The sequence below is a fragment of the Setaria italica genome, chromosome III, assembly GCF_000263155.2.
Source record: "Setaria italica strain Yugu1 chromosome III, Setaria_italica_v2.0, whole genome shotgun sequence".
Taxonomy (NCBI): domain Eukaryota; kingdom Viridiplantae; phylum Streptophyta; class Magnoliopsida; order Poales; family Poaceae; genus Setaria; species Setaria italica.
In genome coordinates, this window is record NC_028452.1 from 39,506,566 (window position 1) to 39,519,686 (window position 13,121).

At 41.6% G+C, this 13,121-nt stretch overlaps 1 long non-coding RNA gene across 3 annotated transcripts; it reads right to left on the minus strand.

Moving 5' to 3' along the window:
* Positions 1–5,342: 5,342 nt before the first annotated feature.
* LOC101786825 lies at positions 5,343–12,774 on the minus strand. 3 transcript variants are annotated; one of them, XR_002676826.1, is made up of 6 exons: positions 12,546–12,774; positions 9,229–11,382; positions 8,630–8,829; positions 6,910–7,022; positions 6,602–6,826; positions 5,343–6,507 (listed from the first exon to the last, which is right to left on the minus strand). It is a non-coding gene; the product is annotated as an uncharacterized LOC101786825 (long non-coding RNA). The 3 variants fall into 3 exon arrangements; XR_002676827.1 differs by lacking the exon at positions 9,229–11,382; XR_002676825.1 differs by having other exon boundaries at positions 9,229–12,774.
* Between the last annotated feature and the right edge of the window lie 347 nt (positions 12,775–13,121).

Genomic DNA, 13,121 nt, shown 5'->3' on the forward strand with positions numbered 1-13,121 from the left:
GCATCAGTTCAGCATCCTTTAGATTTGAAAAGAAACGCCTAAGGCAATCGGTAACAGGGAGGTACCACATGACCAAGGTAGGAATTCTACTCTGCTTCTTAGAAATGCCTAAAGTAGTATCTTCTGGCTCAATAGTGGCAACACTATTTCTTGCACCCTTCCTCTTCCTTTTATTCCCATCCGATGGACCTTGCCTGTTGTCATCACAATAACTGGAATTGTTTTTGTACCGACTTGCAGAACATACACGACATTTGTCCAAGCCTTTGAAAGTATTCCCGCAGTACAAGATACAATGGTTTGGATATGCATGAATTCTTTCCACACCCATCATGAACAGACTGACAAGCTTCTTGGCTCGATATGTGTTGGCGAGCACTCTATTTGGCTTTGGAAGCAACCAAGCCAAGATATGCAATAGATCATTGAAACTACTGTCGAACCAACCGTGCTTAGCCTTTAGAATCAACAGCTCAAGTATGAAACAGAGCACGGTCCAGTGTTTTGGACATTCCTTTGAACGCTCGTACACATTCTCCTCCCCTTATTTCTTCACCATCTCAAAGTTTCCTAATGCCTTTGCACTACCAACCAATAGTTCCGCTTTGGTGTGACGCAACAACTGGCTCAAGAAATCACTGTCATCAAGTTCGTCATCACCACTACTATTATAACCACCATTGTCACCACCACCACCATCACCACCCTCGTCAACACCATCATCTCCATCGGAGCCACCACCATCATCATCGCCGCCACCCTCATCAAAACAATCGTAAGCATCAAACATTCTATCAAACTCGACATCTTCCATGATTTTGTCGAGCGGATTCTGAGGGGGTGCTTTCTCATGATGATATGTCTAGATCATGTAGTCTTCACGAAACCTGGAACCATCACATGCGATCTTATTGTAGTTCTCTCCCTGAATACTCTCATGTTCTTGCAGGTTTTGCACGAACAAGCTACCATGTTTGTCTTCTGAACCATTGCATTATTCTCCGCAACTTTAATGAATTTGTTAAGTTCTCCATGGAAATAGGCGTCCGTTCTTCGTGCTTGTTACATCCATGTCCTATCCATCATTCTGAACAGCAAAAAAAAAATTTACACCATATAAAAACACAATATATATATATATATAATTACACACATGTAGTATTTCCTAATAAACAACTAAAAATATAGAAATCTTGAAAAAAAATGAAAAACAATTATTCATCATCCATGTCAACTTATTTTGTCCCACAAAATCTTGAAAAAAATGAAAATTATATCATGCATGGGTCAATATAGAAAAAACCGAATCTTCTTCTCTCCTCCATGGATATCTAGGAAATTCATCATTCATGAATGAGGCTAAAACATCAAAGTTGAGTACAAATGATTAGGTAATCTTGTTCTCCTAACTAAATAACCTAACTTCATCCAAAAGTTTGAGGTAAATGGAGCTTCAAATGGCTAATCTACACCTTGAAGATCTAGATCTATCTAGAGATATATGGAACTCTATTTGAGCCTAAAACCTATGCAATAAGTTTCAGAAAGATAAGGAAATAGCACCAACTTACCTCCTATAAACTCCAACTCCAACGAAACAAAGTCGAAAACCTTCCCCTAACTTTTTCGCTTTTTTTGATTTTCGGGCAGCACCTCCCCGAGCAGTGACTGTGCTATCGGGAGGAGGAAGAAGCCTAGCTGGCTGTTTTGTCACCCATTTCCAAGGGACGAGTCGTCCTGTGGCCCGTCCCTAGAGAACCATTTGCAGGGGCGGGTGACGGCTATTTCTAGGGGCGGGTGATGCCATCACCCTCCCCTGGAAAGATCATTTCCAAGGGCGGTTGCTGCCGTCACCCACCCCTGGAAATTGCCCCCATTTGCAACAACGGGTGACGCCATCACCCGCCCCTGCAAATGGTTCTCCAGGGCGGGCAGTACCGCTCCCGTTTTGTAGGTGCGGGTGGCAATTTCACTCACCCTTAGAAAAAATAGGATACCCCTACAAATCGTTTTTGTAGCAGCGCAATCTAGGCAAAAGCACGCCTTGTTGTGGCGGTGAAGCAGCTGACGATGCGGCGGAGGAGATTGAGGGAGTGACGGGGGTTGTGACAGCAAGGGTACAACAAGGTGGAGGAGGTTGCGGTGGCAAGGACGAGCTAGCAGCACACGGAACCGGATCTGAGGTGGAGCAAAGCGGAGTGAGAGGCGACGCAAAGTATAGGGAAGAGAGTGGGGCGAGGGTAGTGGGGATTTGGGGACGGGCGGGCGGGCGGGCGTCGAGGTGATTTGAGCACAGACCTGGCGGCACCTGGCGCACACGGAGGTGATCTGGGGAGGTGCGAGCGCGCACGGAGATGATTTGGGGAGGTGCGAGCGCGCGTGGAGGCAATTTGGAGAGGGGCAAGCACACGCGGCGGATGGAAATTTTGAGAAGAGGAGCTAGGATTATGCGGCTGGGCATTGTTTGAGAGATAATAGGCTGATCGGTGGGCCATCCTAGGGATGTTTGCGCGCAAGACCAGGCTGACTGAGCGCGGGAGAGGGAAAGAGGCCCGGTCCATATATGCTGACGGATAGTTGGACCATATACTAGCTACTAGGAAATTACCGACCCATAGCTCGATGCAAGACCTAAAATTCTATACGGACTGATGGGCAGGCGAACGTGAAATACTAACTCACTGTCCAACGCTTACCTGTGCCAACTGACCGTTCAACAGTGATTTCCTACTTATACCGACCCACGTCGGACGGCAATCCCAGGGCTGTGGTATAGTTCCTACAACGGTGTGTTGTCTCTAACTTGTGAACCAACAACAGCGATATTATATTTTAAGTTAGGTTTGCAAATTTTGCACATTGAACTGTTATGATCAACTTTTTGTATAGCACACAGATGCTGTTAAAACAAAGTTTCTGAGTGCTGTGTATACTCACGATGAAACTCACCCTATTAGTTTTTATTTTCCAGAGATGATAAGTTGTTGGATGTGCAGCAAACAAATTATGGTTTACTTCTCTTTTTCGAAACTAAAGAATTCTGTAACATCAAATGGTTTAAGTTGTGTAAGTGTGTATTTTCTTGTAAATTTAAAGCTGAGTTTTAAGTCCACGTGAATAAAATGAATTGTTCAGGAAGTAAAACGCTGTAGTCCTAGCAGTCATCCTAAATTTGGAAGCCACACACGAACCTTCCCTTGGAGTTTAAATCCTGTGGCGGTGACTCCGATCCGCCGCCACCACAGGATTTTAACTCCAAGAGAAGAATGAAAAACCGACACATTAAATAATCATGTAGATCCATCAATTAATACATGGAGGACACAAGCACAAACAACCGACCCGTGACGCGCATGTATGATGTCTTTGTTCACTATATGCTGGACGACCGAATTGTTGAGGCTCAGCTAGCTCACGCAGCCAGCACCTTGCCACCGGTAAGATCCTTCTGGATGGCGACACCGGCGGCCCTACCCGTTGTTAGGGACTTCGCAGCAGACGCAGGGAGCAGGTCATCAATGGTGATAGGGATCATGCCATCGCTCGCCCGAAGCTGCCTTTGGATGGCGACTACGCTAGCCCTGCCTGTTGTGAGGGACTTCGCGGCTGACGCTGGGAGCAGGTCATCGGTGGTGATTGGGATCATGCCGTCACTCGACTGCAGCTGCCTCTGGATGGCGACTACACTAGCCCTGCCTGTCGTTAGGGACTTTGCAGCTGATGCTGGGAGTAGGTCGTCGGTGGTGATTGGGATCATGCCGTCGTCGCCCGCTAGTAGCTGCCTCTGGATGGCAGCTACGCTTGCCCTGCCCGTTGTTAGGGACTTTGCCGCTGATGCGGGGAGCAGGTCGTCGGTGGTGATTGGGATCATGCCATCGCCAGACAGCAGCTTTCTAGGGGCTGCAGGCTTTGACGCACTAGCTGATGCCACAGAAGCAGCCGCCGCCATGAAGGCTACAATGAAGAAGGTTGCGGCGACGGTCGTGCTCTGGGCCATCGTTATTTTGCTAGCCTTGATCCTTGATAGTGAATGTGTGTTTGTGTTGTGTATTGAGAGAGAAGGATATGTGGGATTTATATTCGTGAGGCCATTGTAAAGGTGTAAGGCCATGAGAGCTTCGCGGGCAACCTATCGTGCTACTTGAAGCCATCTGTGCCTCTACCTCATTGTGCGTTCGTCCTTCCAGTTGGTTGTTGACCAGATAAAAACTTGTTGATTATGTACTCCTTAATTAGGATTCGAAATATAAAAACTTTGGCTAGAAATTTATGAAAACAAATAAATATAACTATATAGAAACGACACGCACATTTCATAACAAATCTAGTAACATCTATTCCACATAGCATGTATACACGACTCTTTACATCTTGATGGTGAAAAATAATGTTTTAATGAATATATTCTGAATAGGAGGGTGTAGCAAAGTATGAGAATTTCTAGTTACAACAAATAAATGCAAGACGGTTAGATGCAAAATATCTAATATAATGATGCTTAGGAATTCTGGTGGGACCCATAGCTTGAATGGCTGGGTAGCAACGTATACGTGACACTCATGGCCCGCCGGCTGGGACCATGATGGGGTCTCTCCAATTGAAGTGCGTATGTGAGTGTGTCCACGCAAAGCTATTCACCCCTATAGTATTTTCTTAATTAAGTGGACCTATCGGCTTGATCGGTCTCGTCCGTTTCTACCTGGATTTGAAGCCCTTGGATGCCAAGCTAAAAATTAGCCACTCCGGGTAATTTTGGTTCTCATTTGGATTCAGGCCAAATTTGCTCCTCCCAAAAGAAAAGTTTAGCTAGCCAATGCACCGGTGATGATTCTTGGGCTTCATTGGAGCAAATCCCCGGCCCCCTATTCAGAGGTAGAAATATTTATTCATTAGGGGCACAAGAGAAAAACTCTAAGCAAAACATTGTGCTAAAAGAGGATTTATAATTGCAAATAACCAAAACATGTCTAGTAACAAAAGGAGAGAAGAATTAAATATCGGGTAACTCTGCAGTCCATAGACCCACAAATATGTTGTGTCCATAGACACTTAATCTGAAATTCATGTGACAATTTTCATAAAGACACTTTTCACACAGACAGAGCTCCAGGGGGGGGGGGCTGACCTCCTCTCCTTCCTCTCCTTCTTCTCCCCTCACTTTCCTCCCTCCCCTAGCTCCCTTGCTCCAATGGAGGATGCAGCCTGTAGGGGCTGCAGGCTCCCAGCCCCCCCACCCCCACCGGATCCGTCACCGCACACAGATAAATATAATTTTCAAGTGTTTCCACCACAGCTAGAGCTCAATTGAAGGTCTTCTGCCTTAGCAGAGCTAACCTCAATACTGGATATACATTTTTTAGATTAAGGACCAAAGTCCGGTCTCAGCCATTAAAGTTTGACAACTTACAACCGAAGAGAAACAAACTGTCGCTTTCAAGCAGCTAGACCAACATCAACTTTGAAACAAAAGAGAAAGAAATAGAGATTCTGCTACTAAAGCAGAACCAGACTAGTTCTTGATCCTCTTGAAGATATTCCAGCCCCCTTGCTAAGAACCTGAACCATACTCGGCATTGGAAAATTATGACGTGGTTATTTAACAAGTGTAGTGCAGTCAATGTACCTTCCAGTCAGCCCTATTAACTAAAAAGAGTATAATTAAAACGAGCCTAATAAGGCGTCCATGTTTATTACTGGTTCAGACTTCTCTTTAGAAATAAGTACTGCCTTGAAGCTTGTGATCCCAACAGGATGTTAGAGAGCCAAAGCTTCTAACCTGTAAAGCAATAAAAGGATATTCTAGTATAACCAGAACTTAGAACATCGAGAGTTATGCAGTTTGCTGCTAACTAATCAGTGAACAACTAAATAAAAATCTGAAAGTAATTTAGCTTTTATTTGGGTCAACTACAAGTACACAAAAAAAATTTAAACCTCTAATTAAAATCATGTTGGATAGTAAGGTTCTTTTGATGAAACAACACCACTAAAAACATCTCTTTTGATTTTTCACTTCCACTATCTTACATAGTACAAGGCCATGCTAACACTACGGCAACATTTGAAAATGTAAATGGAACAACTAAAAGGAAATAATGAGCGTGCTATATTATTGCCGCATAATTGTAAGAAGAATTACTGATTCCTGTAACAGAACAGAGGGTACTAGGTAGTGGGCAATGATTGTTGATTTGGTTCCTACTTGTCTTCATCTTCATACTAACAACGACCGATTCCTTCATACGAGTGTACAAATACAGAAACTTTGGCCTGTAGAAATGGGGTGTGCAATCCATAGCAGATAACCATGTTACTCTTTTACACCAAAACTGCTCGAAATAAAGACAGATAAGGTAGTATGGAAGGTGGACGGTCGAATTACCCAACTTAAATGAAGAAAGCAATCCGCATAGCCTGAGTCCAGTTGGATAGTTCAGGCTATGGAAGAAGGTATGATGCCATTTCTCTTTTTTAGAATCACACCGTCACTCAACAATAGATTATGGCCTGAATGCCAACCATCAAATTCTCACTACCTCATAATCGTGATGCAGAAAGTGAAATAACAGCATTGGTGTGCCCAGGGGTAAACTAAATTTACCTTTTTTGAAATAACACCATTGGTGATCTGAATACTTTTTTGATGTTTCTTGGCAGACTCATACGTACTCAAAACTCATAATGGTTAGGTTGTGTTTCCGTTCTCTTTTCACAAAAGAAGACTGTACAAGTAATTGCTATTAAGCTACTGAAGAATCTGTCATTTGTTCTCTTCATCCAGACGTCAGTAGCAACCTTGTGTGTATTTTTGTCATGAAGAGCCAGCCTAATGTCAACAAGAAAATTCAGAATCAAACAACAAATTAGGGCTCTGCTTGAAGAATTATTGCCGGGCCAGAGTAAATATACCTGCAGTTACACAGCCTACAAATTGCTTGAACTAAACAGAATCTTCAGGTTGTTTATATCTTTCAGAACATCTGTGTATTCAGAGATCTTGTACCATAGCTCAGACTCCAGAACTGCAGCAATCAACAACACGAGAGGTTTAGATTTAGGTAGAATATGATAGTCAGGTGTGTGTCCGAAAAGAATTCGCAGGAATGACTTTAACGAAAAGTTATTAACAAATCAACTGAGAACGGAACAATAAGATAAAAACTCTGGAGCACTGTGGGTACAATCTTTTTTGGTCAAAAAAAATATTGTTTCTGCCACTACGGCAAGTCTAATTTTCTTCACTTGACCTCCACAGTTCTGCACTTCTCATTTGTGTTGCCCTTTGGTATTATTGTGTTCGCTATTTTGGCCAAGTTCCGTCAGTATAAGTCTCCTGTCCAGGTGTCAATAGGCCCATTTCACCAAAATAATTCGAAATTTCCCACTCCTAAGATTGTCACTTTGGATATGATGTCATTACATGTCAATGACATTGCCAACACATACCAGTCTCTTCCTGTTGCTGAGGGCATGCATGCATCATTGTTCATCTTTCCATATGACAAGCAGCTACATCACCCAAATGATGGACAAAGCTCTCTCATCCATGTCTCGATATGCTGCCTGCCAGACCCACCTCATCTAGTCACACAGATGGCTTGCAGGCTCGCAGCTGTGCAACTAGTCTGTAGCCTCCTGTCTGAAATATGGAGCACGGGTTTCATTGACTCACCTGATCTAGTAGAATCCAAGCAAAGTGTTCAGATGATTTATCTCTGACTAGCGGGCATTCATGTCTTCCAAAGGAAAATCTGATAAACCCATGTTAGTCCAATGAGTTTGCCCATTCTTTGTGTTTTTGTGTGAGAACAATGGCAAAAATCAGGAGAGCCTTGACAGAAGACAGGTGGGCTGGATCAGGGGCGGATCCAGGGGTGGGTGGGGGGGGGCGAGAGCTGTAAAACACTGTAGAAATACCCTCAAATCCCCATTAATTTTTAGTTTTAGCCCTTAATTTTTATTTTTTAGCCCCCCCCCCCCCCCCCCCCCGAGGTGTTCATCCTGGTTCCGCCCCTGGGCTGGATGGATTTGAGTTGGAAGATGTAGAATTGGGATTTGGGAATCTTTTGGTGGCAAAAATTAAATCACGATTCTTACGAGCACGAGAAAGATAGTTATAGTTCATGGTCAAATAACCAGCTGTTTCATCAATGAACTAGTGAAAGTATATGAGCTGAACTGAATTTGCACATTGTACCCAGCAGAATAGGACACAAGTGTACTCCTCTTGTCAGGGAGAAAGATTGATTGATGAGAGAAGTGATCACATGCAACAATAAAAATTTTGTTCACAATAACTAGTCAATAAATCAAATAAATCTACATGCTTATTATAACAACAATGCTTTACATTTCAAGGGCAGTACTAATCCTAAATTTCTTAGAATAAGGCACTAACAAAATCATGGAAATTCCAAAAAGGTTCACAACACCATATACTCAAATTACTAGATGACCAAAAGGTGGATCACTAGATACAAAGCTGGCAACCACAGTTGAATTGCATGCAAGAAACACAGCCAATATATAGAAGAAAATTCGACACTAAAACAAATGCATAGTAAAACAAGCGGGAATGAAAATTAGCAAGCTTGAATTTTCAGGTAAAAAAATTCATGTTATCAGTTACCTGAATTTTCTGTATTTACTTCCTCAAGAATCTCTGCAATGTATTCCTTTGATGAACTGTGTATAGTGCTGATCTTCATTTTCAGGTTCTCACTCTCATCCTCCAGTGAATCTTTTTCCTTCAATAGAAGAACTAAATTTTCATTTGAACCTCCAAGCACATTAGCTTGAAAAACCTGAGATTCGTTGATGAACCTTTCCCTGACAACATAAAGCATCAACAGTCAGACAATACATACAACTAAAATACATACAACTAAACATATCACTGATTAGTGCTCAGTTCTATGCTCTGAGGTAAACTAGAAAAAAACATATTTATTCTCCCTCTTTAGATTATGTTTACTGAGATCAGTGAGCTCCAATTAAAGGTAATTTCAGAATCTGTCAGTTTAGTGACAATCAATCAACAATAATGCCCAGAGTAGTTAGTTTCAAGTGACAGATTCATACTTGTCTATCTCACACACTGAAGAATCAAAAATGGTTTCGGCTAAACAAGAAATTGTGTCATATTACCATATTAGGGACAAATTTCAAAGATGGTTTGGTGTTAAGTAAAGCCTTAGAGACCAGTAGTAGTGTAAATGTATACCATACATCTTATCAGACAATCTTTGTTGAATCTCATTGAGAGCAACTTTCTGGAACTCCAAATTTCCCTCTGTCACTTTAAGTAAATCTGTTTCAGCGGCTGTTTGACAAGTTGAAACAGATTACTGAATGTAAATCCGAAGAGAATTGTAAAAGCCTAGTAATAATATCATTCAGAACGAGATATATGCACCAGAGAGATAAATGGCATATCAAAGACAACAATTTGGAAAATACTTCATTATCAACAAATGAGAACCACAAAGATTTAGACCAGAAGTGGCTGATCCTTGAACCATTTTCTGATCTCTTCTATCTATAATACAAAGGCGCAGAGGCTGATTCGAGTACGGCATCCTTACAGTCAGCTGTAGTTTTCTCAGAATAGACATGATTCATCTAAATGTTGATGTCATTAGCTTTGGATTTCTCGTGTACATGGGAGCTTGTACATGTAACAAGAATGTGCTGACCTTTTGATCACCACAGGGTAAAAACCACTGAGATAATGGTCGGCTGCTCTCAGATGAGGGGATATAAATAAGAAAAATGAATTAAGATGGCAAAGTAGATTAATTCTTCTTTGATTGGCTTCAAAGAATAGAAGTAGTGTGGCTTATATGGCCAGTCCCTAATGGAGTATCTATAACAATAAGATATAACTAGTAGATGAGATCACAGACAACTTAAGCTGATGTACGCCTTCAGCTGTTGTTGGTATTCCTTCTTTGCATGAGCACCTTGGGCCCATGTGTTCAGAAGGCCGCACCTGGGGCATGTGAAAATAATTTATCTGGGTGATTGCAATATGCTTACATGCGCTCTTGTGCAAAATGATTTATTGATTTCTAAAGTCTCTGTTTTTTTTTTACTTTTCTTTGCTGCAGCACCATTTCTGTTAAGAGTAAATGCCACACCACAATCTCAAAAGTGCGCTAACATTTATGGTTCTAGTGGTTCTTCCAAGCAAAATAAAAAGGTAAAATTTATGTCAGAATTTACATATGCCCAAAAAAAGATGAAAAGGTAGTTAGCCATGTATTTTCATGATTGTTCTTGCAGTATACAGTAAACACTATGTAACTCTGCATCTGTAACCAACCACTAAATAGAGGAATGATGTCTATTTCTATAAAGAAAGATGTAAACCACACAGCTAATATACATTGTAGTAAACAAAATCTCATGGATATGAGAATGTTTCCAGGCCAACGACTCACTCCATACCACAATATAAGGCACACATGCATTTCAAGAATCAAACTTGAAATCTGTGACCAACAATTAGCCACACTTAACATTAATTCTGTTCTACAAAAATAATATCATTCGATTGTCATTTAGAAGTACTTTCCTATTGTTACGACTTTGTTGCTAAAACAATGTAGTATACAAGCACTTAAGAGTCAAAGGCTAGTTTTGGAGGCTATACCAAGACACGGAGAGAGTATAACACTATTATTGGTTAGAGAATGGACTATTCAGCACTGAAAAGAGAAACCTTATTTTTTTAGTACCTCCAGCTGATCTACTCTTAAAGCAGCCCGTCATTATATTAAGCAGGAGTAAAAGAGATATGATGCCAAAAAACAAAAATGTAACCAGTTTAAAAGGTCCTTAAATTAATATGTTGTCTATAAGGATTATAAGGTAACACCCCCCACCCCCCCTGTGTTCAGATATATATGACATTTCACCGCTGGTAATAAGAAGGCTACATGGATTAGTCATGTGATTTGTTGTGAAAAATAACCTCATTCACTTTTACTCATATAACAAGTAACAATTAAAGTTGCATGCTGGAAATGTCAGTGTCAAAACATCTCATTGAACACAGTAACAGTTTAGGAACTTCAGACCGAGCTTTGTTCAAAGCATGACATAGATCTGTGCAACACCATTTGTAAAGATATATGAAGGATGAGAAAAGATAAAACTTACAGAATTGTTTAACAAAAGGGTTCATACTGAAAATGGAAATTATAGGAAATAATTACCAGCCACTTGGATAAGGCCATTGAGTTCAAACTCAGCAACAGATATTTCTTTGGTTAACTCAGACTCCCTGTCAAGATAGTGCTTTTCTGTTTCAGAATGTTTCACTATTTCTGATTCTATTTCCCTGGTCCTTTGTATATTTTGTTCAATCTCTTCATTGACCTAACTCAAAGAGCAAAATCAAAACTAAAGCATGGCAAACGTCACAAGAAGTTGAATATCAAAATTAAACATGCTATTTAACACAACTCGGTAAACAGAAAATTCAGTTCTTTGCAACCAAGTCATGGCATCAGTTATTTAGTTCACAACATGAAGGGTATACACTTGCTTTAATAGAATAAATACAGCATGTATCACATCGACCACTATTACATCATACCACTTTCATGTTTGTAGCATGTGTAAACCTTCAGATGATTTATCATATAGGTAGAGGCCCCATCCTCCAAGCCAGGAATAATAAACAGTACAGGAATGAGGCAGTATTTGGTGCAAAATATCATGCAAAATATAATCACCCAGAAAGGCATATTAAACAGTACAGGAATGAGGCAATATTTGGTGCTCAACCGATCAAGGGCACCATATACAAGATAGTCAACAGTTTGATCATCCATTCGCATACAATTTTCGACCTGTGCAGTTCATAGTTGAATCATCAACTCCCCTGAGATCTACGTTAGTTCGTCAATAAATAGAAACTAAATGGTGGAATCACATTGTTCTCATTTTAGAAACACAATCTTGTAAATAACCAGCATAATATAATGTGACCCTCAAGGACAGATGAAAGTCTACTGAATGACACCAAGCATGCCCACCTGAAACCTTTTTTTCAGCAGACCAAACATGCCTAATCAGATGTTGAGCAGAAAACTGAATCTTATAGCAGCATCAGAATACTGAAAATTAGTTCAAGTTTTAAACGACAAAGTAACAGGTAGCATCCACCAAAAGTACCATGGGCCGTGACAAAGTTATTGACGACTAATTAAATAGCAGCAAATCAGCTTAGCTGAACTCACGCAAAAGTATATACTCTTCTCTAATAAATACCAGTTCAATAACCGCCCCCCGCATCTACCCCTAATCCGTTTCTCTGCAACTGGCGTCGAGTCGAAATCGAAACCCCACCGCCGTTGTAACTCGCCGCGGGAGATGCCTGGAGGCCCTCAGGCGAGGCGATTCGTCCAGGTGGAGACCAGCTGACGCCGATTGGGCGGCGCAGCGACGAGACGGCCCCAATCAATTCGTTCTACACCGAGTAGCAACAATGGGAGCACACGAGCGTATGGAAGAGGGGAGGTTCGTGGACTCTGTACCTTGTCGAGCATGTCCTTGAGGGAGGAGATGTGGCGGAGGATGGCGCCGGAGTCCTCTGCCATTGTGGAAACCCGTTGCGGCGGCGCCCCTGAGCCGAACAGTTTGGCACCCGATTGAACAAGCGCGAAGGAGCAGCTAGATGGACAGCAGTCCGACTGCCCGAGGCGCAAGGTGCGAGGCCGCGGGGGCGGCTGGGCGCGCAGGGACGAGCACTCGCGCGAACAAGGGAGGTAGGGATGAAAGTGGTAGGAAACGGTCGGAAAACGACTCAGTGCTGTTTGATAGCATGGGCTAAAGTGTCACGTTGGATGTTTGATGCTAATTAGGATTAAATATGAACTAATTATAAAACTAATTGCAGAACCCTTGTGCTAATTCGCGCGACGAATTTATTAAGACTAATTAATCCATCATTAGCAAATGGTTACTGTGTTACCATATTATCAAATTATGGACTAATTAGGCTTAATAGATTCTTCTTGCGAATTAGACTCCATATGTGCAATTAGTTTTGTAATTAGCCTATGTTTAATAATCCTAATTAGCATCAAACATTCGATGTGGTAGGTGTTAAA